The 26,799-nt window shown below is 36.2% G+C and overlaps 1 long non-coding RNA gene across 4 annotated transcripts in view; it reads right to left on the bottom strand.

Annotated features, from left to right (window-relative positions):
* The window catches only part of LOC140609524 (uncharacterized), a 167,232-nt gene that overhangs the window by 126,424 nt on the left and 14,009 nt on the right, over nucleotides 1–26,799 (bottom strand). For all 4 annotated transcript variants that reach the window (XR_012011333.1, XR_012011331.1, XR_012011332.1 and 1 more), the window contains exon 2: nucleotides 20,722–20,784. This is a non-coding gene — a long non-coding RNA (uncharacterized lncRNA). The remainder of the gene's footprint in view (nucleotides 1–20,721; nucleotides 20,785–26,799) is intronic.

Raw genomic sequence — 26,799 nt, 5'->3', positions numbered from 1 at the left:
GTAGACTGGACAAGACTGAAGAAAGAATCATTGAGGTAAAAGATATAACAAGACAATCCATAAGAACAAAAAAGCAAAGAGAATAGAGACTGAAGGTAAAAGGACAGAACATTGAAGGGCTGTGGAACAATTAAAAAAGACAAAGCATAGGTGTAATGGGATACCAGAAATAGAAGGAAGAAACAGAAGAAATATTTGAAACAATAATGGCTGAGAATTTCCCCCAAATTAACATCAGAAAACAACCACAGATCTGAAAATACAGAGAACACCAAGCAGGATAAAATTATAAACAAACAACTAAGAAACAATTAAAAAACTACACCTAGGCATATAATTTCAAACTACTGAAAATAAAAAATGAAAAACTCCTGAAAGAAGCCAGAGGTGGGGAAAAACATACCTATAGAGAAATAAAGAGAAGAATGGCATCTGATTTCTCCTGAGAAGTCATACAAAAAAGAAGAGAGTAGAGTGAATATTTAAAGTGTTAGTGGGGAGAAAAACCCACCAATCTACAATTCTTTACTCTGTGAAATTAGCCTTTGAAAATGAAGAAATAAAGACTATCTCAGACAAAATAAACAAAGAGAATTTGTTAAAAAAAAAAAAAAGACCTACTTTTCAAGAAATATTAAAAGAATTTCTATAGAGAAATAGTTTAAGTTAGAAATTTGGATCTCCGCAGAGAAAGAATACTGAAGAAGGAATAACTGAAGGAAAGTATGTGATTCAGAAGCTAGAGGATCCAAACAGAAGAAAGTAAAGTGAATTTGCAGGATGACAAGAGATAAAAAATCTCAGAATCATATACACAGAACGAATTCTGGAGCAACCAGTCAAGATTAGACTGGGAAGAATGACTTCAGGAAGGGTGTCTCTAAACAGAAAAATGGAAATAAAAGATTACTTGAGGCAAACAAATCCTAGAAACAAATCCTAGGACTGATGGTGGAGAAATAGTGACAAGTGCATAGAAAATGTCACAAGCTATTTAAAGTTTCCTGTGTTTCAATGAATTGAATGATATCCCTGAGTCCAAATTATACAACATTGTAAAAAACTTAACAAGCAGAAAATTGTGCAATACTTGAATGAAATATATGGTTATGTCTTCATTAATTTAGATAACATGAGAGATGAAAATCGGGGAAGTAAGTATAATGAGAAAAATGAAGACATTTAAGTGCACACTGTTGTGGCATACTTAGTGTTTAAAGGTGATGAAGTTTTGTGAGAAATGGAAAGAGATCCAAAATCTACTTAATAGTCCATCTTTGTAGAATACCTCTAAATACATATGTAAAGTCTTTAATTTTAGTATTTGTAAAATTTTAAAGTTAGGGAAGGTATCATTTTGGAAAGCAGTCTTCTATAGTCCCTGCTCCCACACACCCTGATTAAATGTCCAGACTCAAAAGGCCATGATTGTTCGTTCACCAGTGCTACTTCTCAGAATCGTTAATGAGTTTACTTTTTTTTTTCTGATGAGTGAGATGATGTACCACAGGAACGCATCAAGTAATCATGAACTGTGCCTGTTTACCCTATGGAAAATAATAGGCTTGCTTACTGCTTGCTAGATAAATGGCAGGTTTCCTAAATTTAAAAATCATCTCCTATGGTTTGCCCTCTGCATGAGCAGGCTCTACATGACTCTTTATGCTACTCTATAAGATTTGGTTTCTGAGAAAACAGTGCAATGATGTTACTCTGCCTAACACTTATTACTATGAGTAATACATTGTCTTCTTTTTTTAAGATTTTATTTATTTATTTATTCATGAGAGAGAGAGAGACAGAGACAGAGACAGAGACATAAGCAGAGGGAGAAGCAAGCTCCATCCAAGGAGCCCGATGCGGGACTTGATCCTTGATCCCAGGTCTCCAGGATCAGGCCCTGAGCCCAAGGCAGGCGCTAAATCACTGAGCCACCCAGGGACCACCCTGTCTTTTGTCTATGGCCCAAGAAATTGTCTTCAGTCAATATCCATGGAACAATATTAACTCATAACTTATTAATTCATGTGATTATTTTAGTAGACACTTTCCTCCTTCTCGTTTCCTCCATATTGTCAAACTCATTTAAATAGTATTAAATTCCAACAGTAACATGTAGCAAACTATATAGTCTCTTAAAAATGTGTTGGATTCTATCACATCATTTGTGATCATGTGTGATTCAGAAATTGTTGGAGATTATTAAAACACTGGAAGTTGGGTCAGAGATTACCCAGATAAGCAATTGACAATTGGATTGATTTTAATATCTGACTTGCTTTTTAATTTAAAATATATTTAGTGGATGGTTAAGGTTAGAAATATTCTTCCAAAGAAACTTAAAGTAAATTCACATACTATTTTTCTTTAACTTCAGAAGCAGATGCAGTTAGTCATTGATATACAAACATTCAATATTTTAAAACAATTTAGAATGGATGAGATCATTTTTGTTCAAAGATAATCTCCAAAGAGTTAATGGCAAAAAATGTCTTAAAATGAAAAATTCAGAAAAAAAAATAATTTAACAGATAGTCAAGCCTATTTCTCCTACCTTATCAAAGGAAGCAAGTAAACTTAATATTTATTACCAGTAAACATATGCTATTTTACTGTGATATACCATAATTACAACACAATGAAAAACATTTAAAAATGTTTCATTAAACATGAAAAGGACAACAGTATAGAGGTTTAGATGAAGTGAAAGAACAGAATATTCTCTGTTGGAAAGAATATTCTCTATTACAAGTTTCATAGATGAGGACCTTATGGGTAAAGGCAAGAGTAAATTTCAGAATTTCCATGGGAATTAAGGACATCAAGGCACTAGTAGCCTGGATTTTGGACAGTCACTACATGGACACTTTTGTCATCTTGCACTATTGTGAGATTGCAGACCAAACTCCAAAGCCTTAGTAAATGAAGAAAAAAAAAAAACTGATAAGAATGAGAGAGAGATGATGGCAGAGCATAAATCAACCATATGGCATGAATCTCAAATGAGCAGAGATCTTTATTCAAGAGTCAAAAGGAAATAAGTTGTCTAGAAAGTGGTATCTTCAGAGAAATCCAAATTTTGATCAAAATCATGGATCCTAACTAGAGTTTCATCAATGGGATAAAACTGTGTGGGTGTTTGTGACCCATAAAATAAGAGTTCCAGGAAGCACAATGGAAGGGAAGAACCATAGCCAAAGTCAGATTCAGAGTCCAGGGGCATATAAAGATGAAAATTAATGAGCAGATTTTAACCTCATAGACCTATATTTTAAATTGTAAGGTAAGATAGAATGGGATTAGCAGGTTTAAGATCAATGGAATTGGGGAGAGCATTCTCTCAGGTCTCTTTTAGGACTATATTTTATATTTTCCTTTGAAAGTGTAGACTTCTTATATTAATATGAACATTTGAGTCTAACTACATTTTCTTCATTCACACTGAATTTTAAAAAGTACATTGATTATAACTGCAAATAATGAAATTGTTTTCAAACATTTTTTTAAAGTAGGAATATGGACAGGCTGAGAAAGAAGATACTTTTTTCTTCATACTATTTTAATGCTTCTCATTTCTCAAAGAGAACCCTCAGGCAGTCTTGTATCTGTTATAGAGACGTTAAAAAAATACAAAACTCTGTTCCTATAAGACATTTGCACATTTTAGAAAAGAGTCTTTTCTGAATTTCATTAGTATCATCAATGAAAAGGATGACAGAAAAGATATAGTGATTAATGCATATTAAATACATCATATTTTATTTCATTCTGTACTTAGAGACAGGAAGATTAAGCTAAACATTTCTACTTTTATTTCTCTTGCTTCATATATGATATAATAAGTGAAACTTATGGATATAATGTTTTGGTTAAAAGAGACTTTTTCATGCTACTAAGCTCATAGGAAATAACACCAATAAGTTTAAAATATAATTCTAACTCTTCAAATTTATCATTTACTTTATTTTACGTGATTCTTACCTCTATACTTAGTAAGTTGAATAAAAAATAATTCGTGGTGTTTTTTGCATATGTTTTTTTATGCTTCCTTAAAAAATATTGAAACTGCTTCAGAAATGTATCCCTCATGTGCTTACCTATCTTTACCTTTGTACCTGCAGCGAGAACATTTAAAACTCCTAAGCAAACCAGAGCTGGAATAACCAAATTGTGGGCCATCATGTATCAATCAGGGCTATTTTCACAATGGTTGTGGGCACTTTGTTTAGAAAGGAATGATTATTTCAACTTCTAAGTTAAAGCACAAGGTCAAAATAGAAAGTGAACAGAAATTATTTTCAGGCTTTCTCTCTTATAATAATATACATGGATCATCAGCCCATATCTAAACTAAACATTAAAGGATTTACCAATTACCTTGCTTAACTGAAAACTTTTTGCTCTGCTAGAGGCAACATATTGCTGCTCTCTTCATTTCTTCTTTCTCTCTTCCTTCTTTCCCTCCTTTTTTCTTTTTACCTTCCTTTATATATTTTTCTTTTCTTTTTTTTTAAAGCAGGGGTGCATTTGTGTTCAATGCAAGAAGGACATTTTAGCAGGAGGGTGGAGCCTGTCATTTGTATGATGGAGAGGATAAAACATTAAGGGTTTAGGTCTTCCACCCTAATCATAGAAGGTTGCCTTCTATATAGTTCATATATTATAAAAAATATTTAAAAATGACTGTGTTGAAGCAGTCTTTAGGTTTTCTAAGTTAAATTTAATTCTTACTATCTTATTAGCAAAAATCAATTTCATAGGAGAAAATAGGCTTTAAAGAAATCAGTCAGTTTAGGAGGTTTTGTTAGACTGAGTGAGGAAATGTACTACAAAAATTACTACAATGGGAAGTCCCAGTATACCATTAAAAACATTGAACTACAGTTATCATTTCAGTAGCTCTGAGAGTCTACAAAGAAAGGGCTAAAATGATCTTGACCTTCTTTGCAAACAATATGAGGATTTTCACTTAAAAATTAAAATTTAATTCAATCAAAATGCTGAGTGTCTATTGTACATCATTTTCTATGTCAGAAATACTGTATCTAAATGATAAATAAGATGCAATCCATCAGGAATCTTTTTTGAGTTTTGGGTTATGAGATTGGTGATCTATTCATTTTATTTTCCCCAATGGATCTTCCAGTGTAGACAATTTCCCGAATGACTTTTGAGATGTTAGAGAAAAAAATGTAAGACAAAGTCTACTTTTGCCTGTGATGGATTAATTTGCTGAGAGAATTTAGTAAAATTTCATAATATGCAAAATGAATTGCTTTGAAGTTATGGGAGAGCTACTAAAACACCAAATTTGACATACCAAGATCTCTTAGACCTGGAAATACATTCAAGTTAATCTAGCAGTTTGAGAACTGTTTTTGCCTTGTGGCATTTGAAGACTCATAAGGGAAAGAGAGGCTATGCGCCGAATAGAAATTTACAGGTAAGTAGAAGAAAAGATAAACCAAGCACATAGCCCTATCAAATTCAGGAGAGATAAAAACTAGAGGTTAGGGCTCACCAAAACTGAGACTCCCTAAGAAACTCTAGGGCTCAGTGTAAATAGATAAGGCTTCAAAAGTTTTGAAACTCAGCTTGAATCTGCTCACTTTCTGATTAAATTAAGGAGATACATTTTTCTCTACCTGTCAGAAATAAATGTTAATCTCTCAATGAAGAACACATTGTCCAGAGATAAACTACTTTTCCCAAATTGTAACTATATTCAATAAAAAATTGCTAGCCATATGAGTAGACAGGAACAAAAGAAAAACATGATAAAAACAGATCTATTGTTCCTCAAAAAATTGGAGATATAAGAAATCAGTCTGAAAATAACTGTTATTGATAAGTTGAAGAAAAGAGATGAGGAAATGGAAAAAAAAATGAAACGAAAATTTAGAAAAATAGAATCATATGGAAATCTAATCCTAAAATACATAGCAACTAAAATGAATAACAGAATAGACAGATTTAACATACAATTAGACAAAGCAAAAGCAATTAGACAAAGCAAAAATAAATAGATAAGAATAGTAGAAAATATGAGGCTGACACAAAAACAAAAAGAATTGAAAATACATAAAAGTATAACATAGATAAGATGGTAAGTTACATATATATATATATATATATATATATACATTTACAGTTCTGAAATAGATTAGAGGGTAGTGGCAGAAATAATTTTTAAAGAGATAATAGCTAAGAATTTTCTGAATTAGACATCCAGCCATAGTCGAGAAAGCATTATCAACCCAAAGCAACTTCAAAACAAACTATGCTAGACATAAAATGGCAAAATTGTTGAAAATTGAAAACAAAGAGTAAGTCTTAAATACTGTCAGACAATAAAGACATACTCTCTTCAAAGTAGCAAAAACAGGATCTAACCCAATTTTTCAACAGAAATGATGGAAGCGGAGAGAGGAGGGGCAAGACGGCGGAAGAGTAGGGTCCCCAAGTCACCTGTCCCCACCAAAGTACCTAGATAACCTCCAAATCATCCTGAAAATCTACGAATTCGGCCTGAGATTTAAAGAGAGACCAGCTGGAACGCTACAGTGAGAAGAGTTCGTGCTTCTATCAAGGTAGGAAGACGGGGAAAAGACATAAAGAAACAAAAGGCCTCCAAGGGGGAGGGGCCCCGCGAGGAGCCGGGCTGAGGCCGGGGCGAGTGTCCCCAGGACAGGAGAGCCCCGTCCCGGAGGAGCAGGAGCTGCACCGACCTTCCCGGGGGGAAAGGGGCTCGCAGGGAGTTGGAGCAGGACCCAGGAGGGCGGGGATGCCCTCGGGCTCCCCGGGACAGTAACAGAGCAACTGCGCGCCCAGGAGAGTGCGCCGAGCTCCCTAAGGGCTGCAGCGCGCACGGCGGGACCCGGAGCAGCTGGAGGGGCTCGGGCGGCGGCTCCGCGGAGGGGGCTGCGGGGCGGGGGCAGCTCCGAGGGGCTCAGGCGGAGGAAGAGGCTCCGTGCGGAGGGAGCTGCGCGGTTCCAGGAGCAGCTCCGGGGGGCTCGGGGGCGGCTCCCTGGGGGCTGCGGGGTGGGAGCGCGAATCCAACAGCGCAGGCTCCGGAGCACAGGGCGCCGGGACACAGCCCAGGATCCGGCCTCCCCCGGGACAGGCAGAGACCGGGAGGGCCCAGGACAGCAAGGACGCTCCTGCCCCAGCTGAGCAGATCAGCGGCCCCGCCCCGGAGCCTCCAGGCCCTGCAGACGGAGAGCTCCGGGGTTACTGCGGGGGCTACTCCAGGTTTCCAGAGCTGGCCCGCCACTGGGGCTGTTCCTCCTGCGGCCTCACGGGGTAAACAACCCCCACTGAGCCCTGCACCAGGCAGGGGGCAGAGCAGCTCCCCCAAGTGCTAACACCTGAAACTCAGCACAACAGGCCCCTCCCCCAGAAGACCAGCTAAACGGACAAGTTCCAGGGGAAGTCAAGGGACTTAAAGTATACAGAATCAGAAGATACTCCCCCGTGGATTTTTTTTTTTTCTTTTTTATTTCTGATTGCTTCCCCCACCTTTTTTTCACCTTTCTTTCTTTTTCTTTCTCTTTTTCTTCTATTTTTTCCTTTTTTTCTTCCTTTTTTCTTTTTTCTTTTTCTCTTTTCTTTCCTTCTCTCTCTCTCTTTTTCTCCTTTTCCCAATACAACTTGTTTTTGGCCACTCTGCACAGAGCTAAATGACTAGAAGGAAAATCTCACCTCAAAAGAAAGAATCAGAAACAGTCCTCTCTCCCACAGAGTTACAAAATCTGGATTACAATTCAATGTCAGAAAGCCAATTCAGAAGCACTATTATACAGCTACTGGTGGCTCTAGAAAAAAGTATAAAGGACTCAAGAGACTTCATGACTGCAGAATTTAGAGCTAATCAGGCAGAAATTAAAAATCAATTGAATGAGATGCAATCCAAACTAGAAGTCCTAACGACGAGGGTTAACGAGGTGGAAGAACGAGTGAGTGACATAGAAGACAAGTTGATGGCAAAGAGGGAAACTGAGGAAAAAAGAGACAATTAAAAGACCATGAAGACAGATTAAGGGAAATAAACGACGGCCTGAGGAAGAAAAACCTACGTTTAATTGGGGTTCCTGAGGGCGCCGAAAGGGACAGAGGGCCAGAATATGTATTGGAACAAATCCTAGCTGAAAACTTTCCTAATCTGGGAAGGGAAACAAGCATTCAGATCCAGGAAATAGAGAGATCCCCCCCCTAAAATCAATAAAAACCATTCAACTCCTCGACATTTAATAGTGAAGCTTGCAAATTCCAAAGATAAAGAGAAGATCCTTAAAGCAGCAAGAGACAAGAAATCCCTGACTTTTATGGGGAGGAGTATTAGGGTAACAGCAGACCTCTCCACAGAGACCTGGCAGGCCAGAAAGGGCTGGCAGGATATATTCAGGGTCCTAAATGAGAAGAACATGCAACCAAGAATACTTTATCCAGCAAGGCCCTCAATCAAAATGGAAGGAGAGATAAAGAGCTTCCAAGACAGGCAGCAACTGAAAGAATATGTGACCTCCAAACCAGCTCTGCAAGAAATTTTAAGGGGGACTCTTAAAATTCCCCTTTAAGAAGAAGTTCAGTGGAACAATCCACAAAAACAAGCACTGAATAGATATCATGATGACACTAAACTCATATCTGTCAATAGTAACTCTGAATGTGAACGGGCTTAATGACCCCATCAAAGGCGCAGGGTTTCAGACTGGATAAAAAAGCAGGACCCATCTATTTGCTATCTACAAGAGACTCATTTTAGACAGAAGGACACCTACAGCCTGAAAGTAAAAGGTTGGAGAACCATTTACCATTCGAATGGTCCTCAAAAGAAAGCAGGGGTAGCCATCCTTATATCAGATAAACTAAAATTTACCCCGAAGACTGTAGTGAGGGATGAAGAGGGACACTATCTCATACTTAAAGGATCTTAAAGGATCTATCCAATAAGAGGACTTAACAATCCTCAATATATATGCCCCGAATGTGGGAACTGCCAAATATTTAAACCAATTAATAACCAAAGTGAAGAAATACTTAGATAATAATACACTCATACTTGGTGACTTCAATCTAGCTCTTTCTACCCTCGATAGGTCTTCTAAGCACAACATCTCCAAAGAAACGAGAGCTTTAAATGATACACTGGACCAGATGGATTTCACAGATATCTACAGAACTTTACATCCAAATTCAATTGAATACACATGCTTCTCAAGTGCATATGGAACTTTCTCCAGAATAGACAACATACTGGGTCACAAATCGGGTCTGAACCGATACCAAAAGATTGGGATCATCCCCTGCATATTCTCAGACCATAATGCCTTGAAATTAGAACTAAATCACAACAAGAAGTTTGGAAGGACCTCAAACACGTGGAGGTTAAGGGCCATCCTGCTAAAAGTGAAAGGGTCAACCAGGAAATTAAGGAAGAATTAAAAAGATTCATGGAAACTAATGAGAATGAAGATACAACCGTTCAAAATCTTTGGGATGCAGCAAAAGCAGTCCTAAGGGGGAAATACATCGCAATACAAGCATCCCTCAAAAAACTGGAAAAAACTCAAATACAGAAGCTAACCTTACACATAAAGGAGCTAGAGAAAAAACAGCAGATGGACCCCACGCCCAGCAGAAGAAGAGAGTTAATTAAAATTCGAGCAGAACTCAACGAAATCGAGACCAGAAGAACTGTGGAACAGATCAACAGAACCAGGAGTTGGTTCTTTGAAAGAATTAATAAGATAGATAAACCATTAGCCAACCTTATTAAAAAGAAGAGAGAGAAGATTCAAATTAATAAAATCATGAATGAGAAAGGAGAGATCACTACCAACACCAAGGAAATACAAACGATTTTAAAAACATATTATGAACAGCTATACGCCAATAAATTAGGCAATCTAGAAGAAATGGACGCATTCCTGGAAAGCCACAAACTACCAAAACTGGAACAGGAAGAAATAGAAAACCTGAACAGGCCAATAACCAGGGAGGAAATTGAAGCAGTCATCAAAAACCTCCCAAGACACAAGAGTCCAGGGCCAGATGGCTTCCCAGGGGAATTCTATCAAACGTTTAAAGAAGAAATCATACCTATTCTACTAAAGCTGTTTGGAAAGATAGAAAGAGATGGAGTACTTCCAAATTCGTTCTATGAGGCCAGCATCACCTTAATTCCAAAACCAGACAAAGACCCCACCAAAAAGAATTACAGACCAATATCCCTGATGAACATGGATGCAAAAATTCTCAACAAGATACTAGCCAGTAGGATCCAACAATACATTAAGAAAATTATTCACCATGACCAAGTAGGATTTATCCCCGGGACACAAGGCTGGTTCAACACTTGTAAAACAATCAATGTGATTCATCTTATCAGCAAGAGAAAAACCAAGAACCATAGGATCCTCTCATTAGATGCAGAGAAAGCATTTGACAAAATACAGCATCCATTCCTGATCAAAACTCTTCAGAGTGTAGGGATAGAGGGAACTTTCCTCGACATCTTAAAAGCCATCTACAAAAAGCCCATAGCAAATATCATTCTCAATGGGGAAGCACTGGGAGCCTTTCCCCTAAGATCAGGAACAAGACAGGGATGTCCACTCTCATCACTGCTATTCAACATAGTACTAGAAGTCCTAGCCTGAGCAATCAGACAACAAAAAGACATTAAAGGCATTCAAATTGGCAAAGAAGAAGTCAAACTCTCCCTCTTCGCCGATGACATGATACTCTAACCTAGAAAACCCAAAAGCCTCCACCCCAAGATTGCTAGAACTCATACAGCAATTTGGTAGCGTGGCAGGATACAAAATCAATGCCCAGAAGTCAGTGGCATTTCTATACACTAACAATGAGACTGAAGAAAGAGAAATTAAGGTGTCAATCCCATTTACAACTGCACCCAAAAGCATAAGATACCTAGGAATAAACCTAACCAAAGATGTAAAGGATCTATACCCTCAAAACTATAGAACACTTCTGAAAGAAATTGAGGAAGACACAAAGAGATGGAAAAATATTCCATGCTCATGGATTGGCAGAATTAATATTGTGAAAATGTCAATGTTACCCAGGGCAATATACACGTTTAATGCAATCCCTATCAAAATACCATGGACTTTCTTCAGAGAGTTAGAACAAATTATTTTAAGATTTGTGTGGAATCAGAAAAGACCCCGAATAGCCAGGGGAATTTTAAAAAAGAAAACCATATCTGGGGGCATCACAATGCCAGATTTCAGGTTGTACTACAAAGCTGTGGTCATCAAGACAGTGTGGTACTGGCACAAAAACAGACACATAGATCAATGGAAGAGAATAGAGAACCCAGAAGTGGACCCTGAACTTTATGGTCAACTAATATTCAATAAAGGAGGAAAGACTATCCATTGGAAGAAAGACAGTCTCTTCAATAAATGGTGCTGGGAAAATTGGACATCCACATGCAGAAGAATGAAACTAGACCACTCTCTTGCACCATACACAAAGATAAACTCAAAATGGATGAAAGATCTAAATGTGAGACAAGATTCCATCAAAATCCTAGAGGAGAACACAGGCAACACCTTTTTTGAACTTGGCCATAGTAACTTCTTGCAAGATACATCCACGAAGGCAAAAGAAACAAAAGCAAAAATGAACTATTGGGACTTCATCAAGATAAGAAGCTTTTGCACAGCAAAGGATACAGTCAACAAAACTCAAAGACAACCTACAGAATGGGAGAAGATATTTGCAAATGACATATCAGATAAAGGGCTAGTTTCCAAGATCTATAAAGAACTTCTTAAACTCAACAGCAAAGAAACAAACAATCCAATCATGAAATGGGCAAAAGACATGAAGAGAAATCTCACAGAGGAAGACATAGACATGGCCAACATGCACATGAGAAAATGCTCTGCATCACTTGCCATCAGGGAAATACAAATCAAAACCACAATGAGATACCACCTCACACCAGTGAGAATGGGGAAAATTAACAAGGCAGGAAACCACAAATGTTGGAGAGGATGTGGAGAAAAAGGAATCCTCTTACACTGTTGGTGGGAATGTGAACTGGTGCAGCCACTCTGGAAAACTGTGTGGAGGTTCCTCAAAGAGTTGAAAATAGACCTGCCCTACGACCCAGCAATTGCACTGCTGGGGATTTACCCCAAAGATACAGATGCAATGAAACGCCGGGACACCTGCACCCCGATGTTTCTAGCAGCAATGTCCACAATAGCCAAACTGTGGAAGGAGCCTCGGTGTCCATCGAAAGATGAATGGATCAAGAAGATGTGGTTTATGTATACAATGGAATATTCCTCAGCCATTAGAAACGACAAATACCCACCATTTGCTTCCACGTGGATGGAACTGGAGGGTATTATGCTGAGTGAAGTAAGTCAATCGGAGAAGGACAAACAGTGTACGTTCTCATTCATTTGGGGAATATAAATAATAGTGAAAGGGAATATAAGGGAAGGGAGAAGAAATGTGTGGGAAATATCAGAAAGGGAGACAGAACATAAAGACTCCTAACTCTGGGAAATGAACTAGGGGTGGTGGAAGGGGAGGAGGGCAGAGGGTGGGGGTGAGTGGGTGATGGGTACTGAGGGGCACACTTGAATGGATGAGCACTGGGTGTTATTCTGTATGTTGGTAAATTGAACACCAATAAAAAATTATTTTATTAAAAAAAAAAAAAGAAATGATGGAAGCTAAAAGACAATTGAATGGTATCTTCGGATTGCTGAAAGATAAAACCAGCCAACTGGGAATTTCATTTCCGTTGAAGAAATTCTTTAAAGAGTAAGGTGAAAAGAAACATTTACAAAAACAAAAACAGGGGCACCCCGGGTGGCTCGGCGGTTTAGCACCTGCCTTCAGCCCAGAGCCTGATCCTGGAGACCTGGGATCATGTCCCATGTCCAGCTCCCTGCATGGAGCCTGCTTCGTGCTTCGCCCTCTGCCTCTCTCTCTCTCTCTCTCTCTCTCTCTCTCTCTCTCTCTGTGTGTATGTGTGTGTGTCTCATGAATAAATAAATAAAGTCTTAAAATAAAATAAAAACAAAAACAGAAATCTTCACCGGCAGACATTCACTAATAAGAGACTAAGGCGAGTTCTTAAAATGATTATTGATAGTCATAACAATGCAAGAATGAATAAAAAGTAGAGGAAAGGATAAATATTTGGGCAATCTCAGTAATAGTTTATACTACAAAATAATAATGATATATTATGAGGGATACAATATATGTTTGAATAAAATAAATGACAATAATAACACAAAAGATTGGAGGAAGTAAATAAAATTAAAGTAGTCTAATGTACTCGTATTGTCAAAGGGATATTTATTTGTAATTTACTGTAATCACAAAGAATGTGTATTGTAATCTCTCACATAACAACCTAAAGAATAATTGAGTGATATACAAATAATAGAAACCCGATAATTCTAGCATCCCTGCCAAGTCAGATTCTGATGCCTGCTGTCTCTTTAAATTGTGTGGGGCTTTTTTTGTTGTTGTTGTTGTTTTTTTTTTTTTGCCTTTTGGTATGCCTTATCATTTTTTCATAATATTCAGACATGACAGTATAGGCAAAAATAACTGTTGTAATGTGGTAATAAAGTGTCAGGGGAGGGGAATTATTCTGTAATCTTAAAGTATATCTGTCTTTTAGTGAGTCTATGCTTCTGAACTGTGACTTCACTAATGTGCTCAGTTTTTTTCTCCCCGGGTAGGTGGACTTAGGAAGCCTAGGATGGGCTGTCCTTTGGCATTTCCATTCTCTCACTGAAGGTTAGACCCAACTGGAGCTGGAGGTTTCCCTTTCTCTAGGTCAGTTAGGTTCCTATCATTCCTCAGCAGATTATGGTCTTGTGAACTTCTTTCATCTGAGGTCCTGTTAAGAAGAGTGTCCCTGGCATGTTTCAAAATGGTATCTCTCCCTCTCTCCCTGCTGGAAGTGAGAGAGGATTTTTCTCTGGTATTTACTGTGAAAACCCACTTGAGCTCTCCAAGGTAAATCACATAAAATTGTAGGTACTCCTCTATGTCTGGGTCCCTGTGTAGTTTGTAATTCAAGTTGTCCACACGAAGCCCCCAGCAATTCACAAATAATGGTTCAGGTTTTTCTACCTATTACCAGTTCTCCCTGCAGCTTCCACTCCTGAGTCTCTCTTCCAGTTAGCTGTAACTCCCCAGATATGCCTCTGTCATCCTGATCTTGGGACCAGTGATTTGCCTGTGCCCTCCTATTCCATGTGGATCCAGGAAGAACCGTTGCTTTTGCAATCTATTAAACCTTTCACTTGTTGAGATGCAGTGGTGACTTCTGGGCTCTTTAGATGAGGAACTGGAAACAGGAAGTCTGTTGGAAACTTTTAATTTTTCTTAAGGTACACATGAATACATGGATTAGTGTATTATATTTTTCATTTTGTACACCTTAAATATTCCATTTAAAATATTAAAAAGAAGGATGTCTGCAATAACAATAAGGACTTGAGAATTATAGAAGAAATTAGAATATCTTGCTTTAAGGTTATTTTATCAGAAAGTGTTTCAGTGGAAGGAAATAAATCTCAAGGGGCATGTAGGCTTTGTGGTTTCTGAACACATTCTAAGGGGCATGTTAAAAAACCCTGTAAGTAAATGCATTGACTGGTTATAATTTTATCGCTAAAATTCATTTCAAATGATGGGAAGCTACTATATATGAGAACATTTATAACTTAGGTTAACAACTAAGCAACTGTTCTGCTCCAAGAAACTTTGATTTGTTTGTTGCATCACTGTTGCATCTCTTCTAATGTACTTTCTTTAGTATTAAAACCCTGTGGTGTTCAATTTGTCTTCCCTAGGAGGCCATGACCCTGTTGACTATATGATATTGGCATATTCAGTATACATCTTAAGCTGTAGTCTAATGCCCCTTCAACAGAGCTGCAAAATGTACCTATAGTTTTAACCACTTCAAGAGCTACAGAAAAAATAAAATTAATTTTAATAATAATTAATTTCCTCATTACAAAAGACCTGCATGTTCATTACAAAATAATTGAAAAATAAATTAAAAATAGTAAAAAAAAAAAAAAAAAAAAAAAAAGGAGAAAGCACTTAAATTGCTTTTACTTACAACTAGCCAGAGCTAAAATTTTAGCGTCATCCCCTTTTTTTCAGTACATAAGCTTCTACATAATGGGAATCTTTTGGTCTTCAAAAATATATTTAACAACTTAATTTTTTAATAATTATATAAGTGGCATATATATTGTAGAATATCAACAAAATATAAAATGTTATGAAGAAAAAATGTAGGTCCCCTTTGCACAGATACCTGCCTGCCATGCCAATATCTATCCTCCCCCTCTTTACTATGGTTCTACTCAAATAGTGTGGCTCTTTCCCCCAATTACCTGCCTTTGATATTCTTAATTAGAGAAGATGTGAAAACTACACCCATCCAGCCATCCAGCCATCCATTCTTATTTGCTGACAAAATGTTGAAGTGATTTCTATTAATTTTGATGACAATTAAATGAAACTAAACATATAATTCGTTGGCCATAAGTGATTTCCTCTTTGAAAATAGAGGGAGCCTGCCAGTATCAGAATGTTTACAAGGTATTTCATTCCTCTAATATCACTGAATCCACAAATATAAAAATGACATAAACCAGAAAAAAGGTTTATAGGTAAGTGTTTATTGTGCTGAAGCTAGACTTTGAAACATATAGAAAGAGAAGAATGATAGAGGAGAACTCCACTTTCAGGAAGAAAAACTCTTACTCTCTGACCCTTCCACTAGCCAGATGCAATTTTAAACAAGGAGCTCTTTTTTTAACTATCTTTTCAATTTTCCTTTGTTATATAAGGAATAAAGCCAGATGGAAGACAGTGCAGGCATTTTCTGATTGCTTTTTGGTTTTCCATTAAGCTTCTTAGCACAGATTAGATAGATAAAAGGATATGGAGTGAATTTTTTCTTGTTGCCCCAGAATTATCAGTGTGGCTCAGAGAAAAAAACAACAGTACTTCACAAACCACTGATAAGTGCTAAGAATTGAGACCAGGAACATTTATCATAGTTTATTAAGAGGTAGGGGAACCCTTATACCCCCACTACAACTTTCTTGACTCTTTAACAGGAGGCTGAGAGGGAGAGTCTGCAGGGTTTCTCTAAACAACATATCAGTAAGCTCATTACCTTGTTGATGAGAGAGAGGGAGAAGGAGAGTGCTTCTTTTCTATCTCAAGACAACTGAGTATAGAGGGAAGAAAATGACTTGTAGAGCAAAAATCTTAGTGGTGCCTGAAGTAAGGGGGAAACTCTTTCCACTCCCTACCTGGATGTCTGCTTAGGCATCCAAAGGCTATACCTGTCTAAGCAGGGGAGAAAAGTGAAGGGAGGTAATGGAGAGAGAAAGAGTGATGGGGAAGCTGTCCCATGCCCTGGAACAGAACACGTGTTTCCCTTCACAAGTCAAGTAAACATCACAAAAGCATGGACTATCTTGCTGTTATTCCTTCTAAAAGTGGGAGGAGCCCAGTGAGAGCCTATGTGAGGAGGGGAGAAGATGAGTAGACCATTAGAAGGAGTTGAGTGAGAATGGGTCCTTCTACAATAGAGAGGTATTTAGTGAAGAGATTCCACAGGATCCCAGAGTTTTCTTCTGAGAACCATCCTTTGGACACCTTCCAGAAAGAAGGCATCAGGATTTCATCAGAGTAAGTCCAAGGAACAAGGAGGGAGTAGTGTGGTTGTGACCCATCCTTCTTCTCCTTCCCAGTTCATCTATACTGAAGAACCCATGCTTCAGCGGAAAGGGGGAAAGACCCTGCTTTTGCTACAGAGAAAGAAATAGATGATTCTGCAACCATGATTACAATTTAAATTATCAAGTATGCTACATCTTAATGACCAAAGTTTCTGGACTGTTTTTAAAAATCTGCCTTAATTCTATTACAAGACAGGAAAGGAAAATATATCAAAGCTCTGGTGAAAGTGATGACTGTAGAAAAAAAATAATGATTTCAGGTTTATATTTCACTGATTTGAGACTCCTTAAAAAGCTGTTATAGATATGAAATAGGGACAAAACCAAGGAAAATGTCTCTTAGCATTTTTTTTTTTTTACTACTGAAACCCCTAGAGCAAAGGATTAAAATAATGTACTACTTTTTTGCCTTAGCTTAAATAGTTTGAGTATAGGGTACTTCAAACAACTTCCAATAAAGCAGCTTGACAGTTATTTGAAAAGTTGGCAGAAAAGAAAGAAACTGAGTGAAGGAGACAGGAAGAAAAGCAAACAAACAAACACAGGCGCTATTAAAACAAAACAAAAAACACCCAGCCAACCTGTTTTCCCTTCTTTTGCACATCTACCTTTCTACCAACTCTGATTTCATTAGCAATTTCATGTTTAGCATGTTGGTTACAGTAGCTAAGTGTTAATTGGCTATTTGGCATGTTATGCCAAGATGAACCTGATTAATTAAAAGAGGAAGCACTATCCTTTGAGCAACATGACTAGGGCACTGATGTTGATGCCTCAGGTTGAGTGTATAATGAGACTTGTAGCTTCAGGCAAAGGGATGCTGCATGCTTCCAGTCTCTGGCATCGCACCGAATTAAGTATTAGCTGTGTAGTGGACCCCTGCTTATCAGCAACCTTGCTATTACTCTCCCGACCCTGATGTGCATAAGCAATATTTTCATCCTCTTCCCAAGAGATTTATCTGGCTGTTGAAGTAGAAAATGAATATTTTACAGTTCACTTGTCTGATCAATTACCTACAAGCTGCTGCAGTATTTTATAGCCAGTGGGAGAGCTATGTAGGTGATGATAGAAAAATCTGGAGGGAATCTCTCAGCCAACTACACAAAAGGGAGTAAAACCGTGAATGAGCCATCAGTAACAGTTCTTTGTTCATACCAATCTAGCCAGAAATTACAGTGTAACCAATTAATGTACTTAAATGATAATCAGCAGAATGTGAATTCTAGAGGTGAGGAAACTTGACTGCTTGATTAGAGGATAATGAAGTGCAGAATGGTTCAAAGCCAAGCCTTCTCAAGGCAACAACTGCCTTAGTCCTGCCATTTTTGTCTTCAGTAATTGGATGAAAATCTTTTTTTCAGTGACACTTTGGAAATTTAAAAAAAAAAAAGGTAAGTAAAACGTGCATATCTGAAAAAATGTTATGTTCCCAATCTTAAAGAAGGAATATTATCATTGTGAACTTTTGAGGAAACTTGAAAAATTTTAAGAATATCTTGAATCATTTTTATAATTTAATATTATTTTGCATGATCTTTACTGAACAGTTTAAAATGACTTTTTCAAAATAACTTATTTCAGCCTCTCAAAAAATATTCTAAAAGACTCTCACATGTATTAAAGTTAGCTTTCCTGGTTAAAAATATTTAAAAATCATATTATTGGAATGATATTTATTTTTTAACATAAATTCGTCTCAAGCTTTATAAACATATAGCTTAAATATTATGCAAGATATGAAATAAAAGAATGCCTGGAATCCACCATCTGGTTAACAAACTCCACTATTCTCTTCAAAATATAAAACTGACCTTGATGGACTGAAAATTATGTACTGCCTGGTAACTTAAAAAAAAAAGAAAAAGATCTGAGGATCTGAGGTTTCATTTTGTTTAACAGAGATAAATTTGAGTAGATTTAATTTAGTTACAGAGATAAGAAAAGGCATTTTCAATGACTAAATGAAAAGAATATTAAAGAAACAAGTATCCTAAATACACATTAATTTGAAAGTGATTTATTAATATTTGAAAGTGATTTATTAACATTTGAAAAAGTTATTCCTTAAAATTTTCATAATGAAATTTTTCTTGACCCACCCAATAAAATATTCCATTAGACAATAACTTTAAATTGAAAAATTAAAAATATAAGGTTTATATCCAATAGACTACAGTATATGGGGAAATGATATGAAGATATAATGTATTCAAGAATTGGCATTTTTTTCCCTCATCCTATCAGTTTCCTTTTTTTTTTTGTTTTGTTTTGTTTTTCTCTATTGTAGCTATTGAAAGAGAAGACAAATCTATATGAAGGAATAGATATTTTAACATCTATTTGATATATTAAAAGTGATCTTGGACTAAGTATTTAAAACAAAATGAATTTTGTAGTACAATTTTAAATGGATTGTACTACAATCTTCTTGCATTATGTAAGGCTCAGAATATATTTTTTTAGGATATGAAAATTCGCTTACAAAGAAATTTTAAGTAGTAAGATTAACCTGTACCAGAGATTGCAATGTGTTTAAAAACAATATGAACTGATAAAAGATATGTGAAAAATAAATAGCACATCTAAAGCCCTTGATATAATGAACCTAACTCAAAAGTATTTGAGCAACTACAAAAATTATGGAGATTTTTATTTCTTTGCACAATATCAAAATGATTCTAGCAGCTAGCTGATGCATTTTGGTCTTATTTCTAATCTACCTATTCATTTAGTGCTTTTGGCAAAAAACAAAAAGAAGGTCCATCAATCTTTGCTTTATTGATTTTATAACTAGGTCATTTTACCTCATTAGCTTTTGCTGCCTTTTGAGTTATTTTTTTTTCTGCATATTTCAAGTCCTTCCATTTCCTCTTTATTCTTTTCTGTTTTATTTTTCTCTCCTCAATAATAGAAGGATGATCAATTTATTGTAGAATACCTACTGCTTCTCCTATAGCAGTAAATAAGGACAACATGAAGCCCTTAGACTTTTTTAAGACTGTTCTGGCATTTAGTTAACAGTAAAATACATTATAAAATTAGTATCTGGTAGGTTATGTTTCTCAGATTTCAAGTCATATGTTATTAGATATATGTACTTTCTTAAAATACATCTCTCTCATTAAGTGATATTTGAAAGGCAAATTCATGGTTAATAATCCAAGGATAAAAGAGCCAATGAATGAAAAATACTCAGAAAATTGCCTGGCACATAATAAACATTATGTGTTTATGTTTATGAAATAAACATAAAGTTTAGCAGTTAAGGAGAAGATTGAACACACTTTCAACTTCAAAAGGATATTTTATGTTATACAATCTTAATTTGAAATAACCACTAACTAATGTTCCTGGGGGAAAATGGACATTTTTTGTGATTGGCCACTACAGAGTATGTGGAACCCATTTTTCACCTGTTGATCCTGCTGTCAAAATGGCCTTTGCTTCTGGCTCTTCCTCCCACTGATGGCCTCTTTGCATGAGGTACATTGACAGCCCAAAGCAGAGTCACCCAAAACCCAGGCCAACATAATAAAGCAGAACCTTTGAAGATACAATTCAGAAATGTGTAGTTTAAAATAAGCATACAGCCGATTCTTTTACGTGACTCTGACCACAGAAACATACCTTTTCTATTTTGTTTACTTTTTTTCTCTCACCCCCAAATCACCTTCCTGCTACCAGTTTTCTCTTCCATCAAAAATTAGCGATAGATTGAGGAAATTATTACTTTCTCTAGAAAAAAATTACTTTTATATGCATTACTTTAATAGTGAAATAAAAGTTTCTATTTCCATATAAAGGAATTTTAGACATAGGCAAAAATGAGTGTTTAAGCCATCTCATTACAGCAAATTTTCTGATTTGTTAAACAAGTCCAACCCTGGGGTCCAATGGCCAGGCTGATACAACGACCATATACAATACCTACTTTTTCGTCTTCATGGAGTTGGACTGGTTCTCAAAAAGGGAACAGCGGGAGTCTAGACTGTATCTAAACAACAGGACATAACATAAGAATTGAAAGATCAGTTTACATTTTTAGTTCGGTTTCTAACATAGGATATATCTGAATAAAGTTTTGGCATACAACCCCTGAAATATATATTAAGAAAATCTCTAGTCTATGAAAAGAATATTTCTGTAGATTTCATAAAAGATTTATTGAAAATAATAATTTCTAGCACATTCACATCCCAAACAGTTCTGTATTATCTCTTTATTTTTACTCTGGTGAGCTAGTATAATTCTTTAAGAAATTTTTAACGTTTTCCTTTTTGCCTTGGTTGATAGGATGCATGGAATGATATGTTTTCTATAAACAATCTTATTCCTAAACTTATATTTTTGGGCAAAATTACCTAACTGATTTTTTCTTTCTTATTTTTCCCCTCTAATTGAAAAGTACAATGCTTTTAATATACTAGCTTTTTGTGAACAGAGAAATAGGAATAACAATAAGTGGTTAGATAGTCAAAGGAAACATCATTTTTTTCTTCTTCAAAATGGTGGTGAAAAAGCTAATGAATTATTTTTAAAACAACTTCAGATGGGACGCCTGGGTTGTTGAGCATCAACTGAGGCTCAGCAGTTGAGCATCCGCTCAGGGCCTGTTCATGGAGTCTCAGAATAGAGTCCTGCATTGCGGTCCCTGCACGGAGCCTGCTTCTCCCTCTGCCTGTGTCTCTGCCTCTCTCTCTCTGTGTTTCTCATGAATAAATAAATAAATAAAATATTTATAAATAAATAAATAAATAAATAAATAAATCAACTTCAGAAAAGGAAGCACTGTATAAATCCAAAATCATTTAGATATGAGAAAGATAATATGAATTTTCCAATAGTTTTTGCTTATTGCAAAACTATTGGTGAATGAAAATTCACCAACACAAAAAGGAGACTTATTTGTTACAAATTAAAACAACATTAAGAAATCATAATTACATTCTTACTGTATGACTGCAGTGTCCCATATAATTTAACTCTTTAGAACAATTTTTAGAAATTAACACCAGCAGAACAACTGATAATAATACCACCATGCATGTAAAAATTTGAAATGAGAAAAGCATTTTTAAAAAGAATCTGGTCTCTTTTTAACCAAGAAAGAAAAAAAAAATCATTTTTCTGCTAGTTGTAAATAAGAAAAAATAATACTTTTAAAGGTAGGGAAAGCAAAGGAAGCCTTAAGGGAAGCAAAAGAGCTTTCACTAAGATGTTATGATTATTGTTTCCACATATTTTTATGGGAAATCAGATCCTGCTTTCAGTCTGATGAACTTGGGTACAAAAAAAGCCTGCACAAATAGATGGGATTTTAAGATTATGGTTTTATGGTTCAAGGATTTTTTTTGAAGATTTAGTTATTATGTTTAGAGAGAGAGAAGGAGAGAGAGCCAGAGGGAGGAGTAGAGGAAGAGGGTGAGATAGAAATCCAAGCTGACTCCATGATAAGCACAGAGCCCAACACGGGGCTCGATCTCACAATATTGAGATCTCTACTTGAGCTGAAACCAAGAGTTGGCTCCTTAACTGACTGTACCACTCAGATGTCCCAGGGTTTATTTATTCGTTTGCTTGTTTCTTCTGATTTTACAATAGAACCCATTGTGTTATGAGGCAAATAGCATTTCTATGAGACAAAGTGCCACTAAGTCTCTACTTCACCTTTGTAGCTACAACAGCTCAACTGAGTTCTGGAAAAGCACAAAAAGAGAAATTTCCACAAATGAAAATCATATATATATATATATAAAAGAGAGAGAGAAGATATAAGATGTATTAAACAAACACCTACATAAAGAATATATATAACATGTATACACAAATACCTACAGATATGCTGCTAAATGTTTGGAATGTGAGCACTCTTTTCTTTATAAGGCAGGACCACTGCTGTATCATTTCTCCAGATTTATGTATTTTGCATAGAAAGAAAATTTTGCTCACTGAAAAGGTGATAATAGCCTGCATTATTCATTACTGGAATCACTAATTTTTTTCCTGTAATTTAGAAAATGAGGAGCAATGCTATCTTTAAATGACTTTGTATGGTCTCCTCTAACTCCACAGATCTGTGACTAGTTCAAATATAATTTGTTTTTATTTATTCATAGAATATATTCAAGATAAAACTAAATACGGATGATATCCTTTATTAGGAAAAAATGTTACTGTCTTTTTTTTGTTATTGCCTTTTTTTATAGATGCAAGATCTGCACAAAACAAATGCTGACATTTTAAAAAAAGATTTATTTATTTATTCAAAAGAGAGAGAGCGAGATCACTCATGCACAAGTGGGGGGAGGGACAAGGGAGAGAACCTCTCAAAGATTCAAAAATCTCTCAAAGAGCTCAAAGCTCTTTCCTCAGGGGGATCCATCCCACAACCCACAAGATTATGACCTGCTCTGAAATCACAAGCCAAAGGCTCAACCAACTGACCCACCCGGGTACCCCAAGAAATGTTGATAGTTAAATATCTAAAGTGAAAATCTTATTTTATCCAATCAAATGCTAAATAAACAAATAAAGAAATAGTTTTTATCCATAAACAAATTCTTGCAGAAAATAATTTGCTAAATTTTCAGGACCTCAGCAATTGAATCCTAGAAACTAAAACTTAGAGAAATAAAAATTGTAAACTATCTCATTGTAATTGTCCTGAACAATGAAAAATCACCTCTTGACGATATTTGTGTGTGTGTGGCTGTCAGTCAGACATCAAAGCCATTTTAATGAAATTCAAGTTTAAAAATATGTGAAACTAGTCATTTTATAAATATTTTTATTCCACCTTAATTTTTTAATTAAACATTTTATTTCAAGATTATTGTAGGTTCATATTGCAGTTGTAAGAAAAAATATGGAATATTGTAATAATACATTGTACTCTTTACCTAGTTTTCCCCCATGGTAATAGCTTACAAAACTATAATATAGTATCATGTCAAGGATGTTGACATTAAGAATCAATACAGAATACTTCCATCAAAACAAAGATTCTGGACAGCTCTGGTGGCTCAGTGGTTTAGCACAGCCTACAGCCCAGGGCATGATCCTGGAGACCCGGGATCAAGTCCCACGTTGGGCTCCCTGCATGGAGCTTGCTTATCCCTCTGCCTGGGTCTCTGCCTCTCTCTCTCTCTCTCTGTGTATCTCTCATGGATAAATAAATAAAATCTTTAAAAAAAAGAAAAAAGCTTTAACAAAAACAAAACAAAGATTCTTCATGGTGCATTTTTTTTCTTTTGCAAGTTTTTATTTAAATTCCAGTGATCTAACACCAATGTAATATTAGTTTCAAGTGTAGAATTTAGTGATTCATCATTTATCATGGTACATGGTATCATGTCATTCTTTATCATAAAGACATATCCATTTCCTTTTAATCCACATCCTTTCTTTAATTTATAGGCAACAACTAATCTATTCTCTATTTCTAGAATTTTGTCATTTCAAGAAAATTGCACAAATAGCATCATATCGGTATGTATCATTTTGAAGATTGCTTTTTTTCATTTGGCTTAATCTCCTGAAGATGTATCCATGTTGTTGCTTTATATCAGTTTTTTGCTCCTTTTTACTGATGGTAAGTATTCCATAATATGAATGTACCACAATTTGTTTAACCATGAACCCACTGAAAGATATTTGTATTATGTCTAGATTTGGGATATTACAAATAAAGATGATATAAACATGTATATACAAGTTGTAGGACCATAACAGGTTGCTGTGTTAAATACTTCCTACTTCCTCTACATATATTTATCATATCAGTGTTATAATTTTTTCTTCTACCGTGAAACATAATTTATAAAACTTAAGAGAAAATCTATTATATTTATCCATATTTTTTCTTACAGTATTCTTTCTTCCCTCATGATGTTTCAAGATACCATCATTTATCCTTTCTTTTCTTACAGAATATTTTTAGCCATTCATTTAGAGTAATTTTGCGGGTGAAAACTTTTCATTTTCCTTTGTCTGATAATGTCTTGAAGTCTCCTTCATTCCAGAAGGATGCTTTTCTGGATATAGGATTCTGTATTGACAATTCTTTTCTTTTAGCTCCCAAAAAAAGACAACACTTCCTTCTAGCATCCATCACTTCTGATGAGAAATCTGATGATTGGCACTGTTCGTCCCCATAGGTAAGATATTATTTGGTTTTTCTTCATTGCTTCTATTTCTTTGCTTAGATTTTCTATTTCTTTACTGAGACTTTTTTCCCAAGCATATTCATAATTGGTTACTGATAAAAAATACTTTTAGGATAGATGCTTTAAAATCATTGCCAGCTGATTATAATAGCACTGTCATTTTGGTGTTGGCATTTATTGATTGTCCTTTTTTATTCAGTTTGAAATTTTGCTGGTTCCTGATATCATGAGTAGTTTTCTTAAGATTATTTATTTATTTATTTACTTGCTTGCTTACTTACTTACTTACTTATGGGAATGAGACAGAGAGAGTGAGACGAGGAGCAGAGGGAGAAGGAAAGGGAAAGAATCCCTCGCAGACTGCACACTGACCAGAGAGCCCAACATGGGGCTCAATCTCAGGACCCTGAGATCATGACCTGAGCCAAAAATCAAGAGTTGGACACTCAACAGACTGAGCCACCCAGGCGCCCCTGGTGAGTAATTTTTTAACTAAAACCTAGCCATTTGCGAAGTCATGTTATAAAACTCTGGACCTTATTTGACCTTCTATTTTCTGACTCCTTTTGACACTGCTCCAGCAGAGTAAGGGAAGGAGAGCTACATCTCATTATTGCCAGGTGGAAGTAGAAGTTGATATTCCCCACTCAGTTTCTATTGGTACCTAGGAGTGGGTCCTCATTACCGCTGAATGGAGTGGGAGTTTCAGATCCTCACTAAAAATAACTGATATCTCTCCTTGGCTGTGAGGTGTAGGAGTGTCTCTTTACTGCTTCTCATGACGCCTCCCCCAACCTCATCACCTCCAGACACTGTTGAAAGTCCCAACTCTGTCTTAGGCATCCTCTGACACCACACAAGCATGGAGGAGGAGGAGTGCACGTGTTACTGCTGGGTGGAAGTGGATATCCAGGGTTCCCCTGTCATCACTGACACTACAGGGGTCCTGGATGTTAGCACTCAAAGGGGATGAATGTTTCAGCTCCTTACATGTCTTATTCTGGCACCACTTTGGTCAGAGATAGGGGAAGAGAGCAAGTCTCATTGTGTCCTGATGATGGAGAAAGCTCAGGCCTCCCACTGGTCCTTTGCTGATGTGGGGTGGGGTCAGGTTATAGTGTGTTATGTGAGGTGTAACTCATGTGGAATGGTTACTGCTTAAAATTTTTCTATCTTGTTAGATTTCACTTTCCTTATTCTTTGGCTTAATAGGCTGGAAGGGATCAGGGGTACTTTTTAGTCCATGTCAATTGGTTTATCCAGGTTGTTGGCTTTTTCAGTTCTATGTTTAAGATATATAAGGTAAAAAGAAACTCACTGTGTGATTCTTTTGATTCTGAAGTTCTTAATCAGTAAGCTTACCCTCTCCACATGTCAGAATTTTCTTGTATTTATTTTATATATAAAGTCCAGGGCTTATATTTAAACTTGCCAGGAGAAAGGGAGGATAGCATTTCTACTCCATCTTGCTTGAAGAAGAAGCTCAAGACTCCTGATTCTGAGTATGATCTGAGATTATTGGCATGAAACTTAGTTGCAAAACCACTTTTTGTCTTATGCCTCTGACTTATTTTCTTCTGAGAGTCCTTCAGCATCACAATTTTCTTCCCATAGACTTTCTCATTAGAAAGAGAACATGTCATGTTGGGTTAAGTAAAAGTTATATACTCTTCCATATTCTAAGGCTTATAATGGCCAAAGGGTACTTGGTGGTTGGCTTCCCTATGATATTACAAAAGTTAAATATACTATCCTGCAGCCATAATTCTTCTCTTAGTCATCTATTAATCCATGATCCATACATTTATGAAATTTTTTACCCATATATTTCTGATTGGCGACAT

This window comes from Canis lupus, chromosome 18 (genome assembly GCF_048164855.1).
Source record: "Canis lupus baileyi chromosome 18, mCanLup2.hap1, whole genome shotgun sequence".
Taxonomy (NCBI): domain Eukaryota; kingdom Metazoa; phylum Chordata; class Mammalia; order Carnivora; family Canidae; genus Canis; species Canis lupus.
This window is presented reverse-complemented; position numbering and strand designations above follow the sequence as displayed.